Consider the following 6,086-nt stretch of genomic DNA (forward strand, 5'->3'; position numbering starts at 1 on the left):
CGAGTTCTTCCCGTTTAGATAGTGTGCACTAGGGTGGTCTTCCCAGCGAGTTAATGCCGGAATAACCGTTGAGGTCTCGGCAGAATTCCGAGCGTGATGTCCAAGTCTCCCACTTTTTGATTTCACACTTTTAGATTTCAAATTGATAACTTTGAGAATCTATGTCTTGATGTGTGGTCTTAGGATTTCTAATTGTACTAAATTGCTATATTTAGTTGACTTCGCATTTTTAGATTTCTAGTTGATAACCTAGAGAATCTATGTCTTGATGTGTGGTATTAGAAATTCTAATTATACTAAATTGCTATATTTAGTTGGTCTCATAGTTTAGATTTTAAGCTGATAACTTTGAGTATCTATGTTTTGTTGTTTGGTATAACATGCATCTATGTTGGTTAAATTGCATAGATATTGTGATTCATGTTTTGTTATTCAAATGTGGCTTAGGAATGATCTTATAAATTCATTGGAACATAGACAATAGGTGGCATGACCCACTTTGGTTGTTTTCATATTTTAGATTTCTAGTTGATAACCTATAGAATCTATGTCTTGATGTGTGGTATTAGAAATTCTAATTATACTAAATTGTTATATTTAGTTGGTCTTGTATTTTAGATTTCAAGTTGATAACTTTGAGAATCTATGTTTTGTTGCTTGGTATAACATGCATCTATGTTGGTTAAATTGTATAGATATTGTGATTCATGTTTTGTTGTTCAAATGTGGCTTAGGAATGATCCTATAAATTCATTGGAACATAGACGATAGGTGGCATGACCCACTTTGGTTGTTTTTATATTTTAGATTTCAAGTTGATAACTTTGAGAATCTATATCTTGTTGCCTTGTATATAACATGCTTCTATGTTGTTTGATTTGCATGAATGATGTGATATATGCTAGAAATGATCTAGGGTTGCTTAGGATGCTCCCTGAGTCTCACCCTTGACATAGACGTTACGTGGCATGAGCCCCCCTTTAACATGTTTCACCTTAAGGTGATAAAATTATAAAATGCTAGGTCGATGCATGCTCATTTCCTATGACTAGCTTTATGTTACTCACCCACGTAGTAGGGACATTTTTTAGGTACAAGATTCAAGATTGGGAGATTTGCACTTGCCTTGGGTGGTTTTGAGATTTGAAGTTCCTTTTAATGCATTCTTGTTCACATGCAAGTGTTAGCATGTTTGAGTTTTACCTTTAAATGTTGTAACACTTGGTTAAGTTCAATTATGCCACTTTTGCCTTATAACATGTAAGGTGTACTTGGATACATTAGTTGGGACCTATTTGATATGTATGACATGAGGCCAAGGGCCATAAACCTTTAAGTTCAAGTGTATGTATTTAAACTTCAAGTTTTGCCTTTGAAATGTAACTTTTCTAACTTTGGATGGTTAGCATGCCAAATTTTGTAAATGAATTGTGATGAGGCCGTAGGCCATTGTAACATGTTCAAAATGTCATTTTACACTTGCGTGTATGTTCACATCATCACACACTTGCATTTAATGCAATTTGATCATGCCTTGGGGGATTCAAATGAGACTTAAAGTCTCTCTTTTTTTCAGTTTTAGTGCATAGCAGGTTCATTTTCACATTTTTGACCTGTTTCGGTTGACTGATGGTTTGTTTCGGTCGACCGAGGCACTTTTGGGTTTTAATTGCACAGTAAAAACTCAATTCCAGTAGCCATTTTCTGTCTCGAGCCACAAACTAGTCTACCGGTTTGTCATTTCGATCGACCGAAATGAAGGGTCATTTCCCTTCTTCTCTTGGCTCACTTCAGTCGACCGAAATTCCATTTCGGTTGACCGAAATGGGGCTGTCTTGTGGGTTTTTGTTTGGTTTGTTGCTTAGGCTTGTTAACTCCACTTGTTTGTTCCCACAAGACCTTGTTCATTTCATTTAAGCTATTTAATGGTGTACGTAGTCTAGTTTGAACTAGATCTTGTCCCTTTGGCCGTCATTAGTGCCATAGGGTACCTTTGACCCTTTTTGTTTTAAATCTCGCTTTCGGTTATTTCTTTGAGTTCCGTGACTTCAAAGAAGTTCACTCTTATGTCTTAGGGATGATTTATATCCCTAGAAACTTTGGTTTTATCTTTTGCTTCCTCATTTCGGATCCGTTATCGAGTCACTTTTTGGTTCATCACTGATGCACCGGGTTGAAAAACTTGGGCCGTCACAAGTGGTATCAGAACTCCTAGGTTTGAATACCTTGGACGATGGGTTTGGGTGCATTTCATACTTTTGTTGATTTGCTTTGATATGATCACATGCTTTTTGATAACATGTTTATGTGCCTTTGATAACATGCTCGGTGTGATGACATGTTTTCTATACTTATATACTTATGTGTTTAAAAGCATCCTAGCTGATACGTGCTTATGTGTTTAAGTACCTAAAAGTTTTCATTAACTGTTTAGCATGTTGTATATGTTTATCTGTTTTAGCATGACCGTATGTTGCATACATTAACATGCTATTTGTTTGGTGCATTCATAGTGTGAGTTGCATTCGATCATAATAACTCATGTTATTATTGATCTTGTTTCCTTTTCACGCATATAGCGTCACAGTCTTAACTCAAGGAGAGTCTTCTCGTTAAGGCTTAGGTGAGCGTAGGGTTGTAGTCTCCGTCTGGCGAGATGAGACGTAGGCCACGAAGGCACCATTTCGTCTCATTTTCTTTTGTCCTTTCGTGATGTAGACATGGTAGTGTCTGAGGTGTCGGTGTCATTTCTTAGGATTTCGTGGTGATCTTGATGTCATGATGTCATTAAGGTCTTTGTTTTTAGCATCATGGGACGATGAGTCAGGATTGGCTCGAATCCTTCCTTTGGGAGTTGGGAGTTGCTTTGTGAGCCTCAAGGCGAGGTTCTCGTGTCTTGTTTTCTTAGGATGATAGTTTTAGGATTTGGATAGGTGTGTTGACCTAGAATCCTTCTTGTACTGCCTTGAACAGCTCTTACGAGCTACAGTTGGGATGTGAGTAGTCTCGTGTAATTAATTACACTGGTGCAATTGATTATTTTCCCTTGTCATTGGAGATTCCTGTAAAGTTCCTATCGGACTCATTGGCATCTTGGATTGGGGGTTTTCTGGCTGATGTCACGTAACGGTTGGCATTGGGGCTATCCATTTTATTGTTGTCTTGTTTCGTGTCGTGTTGGGGTTCCATCGGGGTACAAGCTGGTCTTGGGAAAGACTTGCTAACACCATGTCGCGAGGACCTTAGTGGTCGTTAGGGGATGATTCTTTTCCTCGTAATGAAATATTGGACTTATCCAAGTTTTGTGTTACATTTTTTGCATGGTGTCCTTTTGAGAGGCATTCCATGCATTTCTTTTGGTTTTACGAACTTGCCAATTGTGTGACCATTTTTACATGTTTATGAGCCCATTATTTTAGGGCATGTCTTAGAAACATGTTTAAAATATGTGACTATGTGGTAGTTGTATGTGGATGTAGACGATATGTTTTCATATTCTGTATCTGTTTAACATGCTAGTGCCATTAGCGGTGTATGGCATGTCATCGTTTGTTATATTTAGTTGGTCTCGTATTTTAGATTTCAAGTTGATAACTTTGAGAATCTATGTTTTGTTGCTTGGTATAACATGCAATTATGTTGGTTAAATTGCATAGATATTGTGATTCATGTGTTGTTGTTCAAATGTGGCTTAGGAATGATCCTATAAATTCATTGGAACATAGACGATAGGCGGCATGACCCACTTTGGTTGTTTTCATATTTTAGATTTCAAGTTGATAACTTTGAGAATCTATATCTTGTTGCCTTGTATATGACATGCTTCTATGTCATTTGAATTGCATGAATGATGTGATATATGCTAGAAATGATCTAGGGTTGCTTAGGATGCTCCTTGAGTCTCACACTTGACATAGACATTAGGTGGCTTGAACCCCCCTTTAACATGTTTCACCTTAAGGTAATAAAATTGTAAAATGTTAGGTCGATGCATGCTCATTTCCTATGAGTAACTTTATGTTACTCACCCACGTAGTGGGGACATTTTTCAAGTACAAGATTCAAGATTGGGAGATTTGCACTTGCCTTGGGTGGTTTGGAGATTTAAAGTTAATTTTAATGCATTCTTGTTTACATGCAAGTGTTAGCATGTTTGAGTTTTACCTTTAAATGTTGTAACACTTGGTTAGGTTCAATTATGCCATTTTTGCCTTATGACATGTAAGGTGTACTTGGATACATTATTTAGGACCTATTTGATATGTATGACATGAGGCCAAGGGCCACAAACCTTTAAGTTCAAGTGTATGCATTTAAACTTCAAGTTTTGCCTTTAAAATGTAACTTTTCTAACTTTGGATGGTTAGCATGCCAAATTTTGTAAATGAAATATAATGAGGCCATAGGCCATTGTAACATGTTCAAAATGTCATTTTACACTTGTGTGTATGTTCACATCATCACACACTTGCATTTAATGCAATTTGATCATGCCTTGGGGGATTCAAATGAGACTTAAAAGTCTCTCTTTTTTTCAGTTTTAGTGCATAGCAGGTTCATTTTCACATTTTTAACCTGTTTCGGTCGACCGATGGTTTGTTTCGGTCGACCGATGTTCTTTTGGGTTTTAATTGCACAGTAAAAACTCAATTCCAGTAGCCATTTTCAGTCTCGAGCCACGAACCAGTCGACCAGTTTGTTATTTCGGTCGACCGAAATGAAGGGTCATTTCCCTTCTTCTCTTAGCTCACTTCGGTCAACCGAAGTTCCATTTCGGCCGACCTAAATGGGGCTGTCTTGTGGGTTTTTGTTTGGTTTGTTGCTTAGGCTTGTTAACTCCGCTTGTTTGTTCCCACAGGACCTTTTTCATTTCATTTAAGCTATTTAATGGTGTACATAGTCTAGTTTGAACTGGATCTCATTCCTTTGGCCGTCATTAGTGCCATAGGGTACCTTTGACCCTTTTTGTTTTAACTCTTGCTTTCGGTTATTTCTTTAAGTTCCGTGATTTCATGGAAAGTCACTCTTGTGTCTTAGGGATGATTTATATCCCTAGAGACTTTGGTTTTATCTTTTACTTTCGCATTTCGGATTCGTTATCGGGTCACTTTTTGGTTCATCACTGACGCACCAGGTTGAAAAACTTGGGCCGTCACATTTATGGGAAACATTTGTAATGATATTTAGTAACATTTAATTTGCATAAATATAATTAAATTAATATATTGGTGATGAAAGGAAGTATATATATATACATATTTATTTACATATGTGTATATCTGCAAGGACCCGGTCATTTTCCTTTCTTTCCTTTTTCCTCAAATTTTGCAAATAAATTTTTTCCGTTGTCTTTTCTTTTCTGAGTTTAGTTTTTTGTTTCTTGGTGTCATCTTGAATGCTCGGAAATGGTTTCTGATACTCTTTCATTCAGATTCACAACTTCCTTTGAAGACTGAGTCATTTCCGCATTTTTACTATTTCGACACTATTCACTTTTCGTCTTTTTCTCGATTGTCACATTGTTGGCACAACCTCACTTTTCGTGTTCGGATTTGATTCCGGTTTTGCATGCATATCCATGATATTTAAATTCCATGCTATGCGTGTTTTTACTTTTTTAGAAAAGCATGCTAGTTGTGTATTTTCTTCTTTAGGGGTGTGAATGCACACTTCTTTGGAATTTCTCTTTCTTTTGGGTCATTTGTGTAATTACTTAAAGTAATTATTTTTCGTCTTAGGGACCATTTTGCAATTTAATTTGGAAGATACTTTCAAAAAAGACCTTTTTGTAATTTCTGAAAAGTGTGACGTGTCTCACACTTTTTTTGGTCCACTTGTTGCATTTGTGTGGAAACACTTTGATGCCTTGGATGATGACATGTGGAGGGTGGAGATTCATCCACATGTTGGCCTAGAATTGGTGCACTTATCGGCTTGGATGTTTGACAAGTGTAGGCTTGAGATTAAGCCTAAGGAATGAGCCTTGGATTTGTGACAAGTGAAGGCTCACAATTTAGTCTTGCAATTGTTGTTGGGCCACCTTGGAATTATGTTGTTAAAGAGGGTTTTTAAGCAATTAACGAAGA

This window comes from Cornus florida, unplaced genomic scaffold (genome assembly GCF_030987335.1).
Source record: "Cornus florida cultivar Cherokee Brave unplaced genomic scaffold, ASM3098733v1 CherokeeBrave_3.0.0_Hap2_Chr06, whole genome shotgun sequence".
Taxonomy (NCBI): Eukaryota; Viridiplantae; Streptophyta; class Magnoliopsida; order Cornales; family Cornaceae; genus Cornus; species Cornus florida.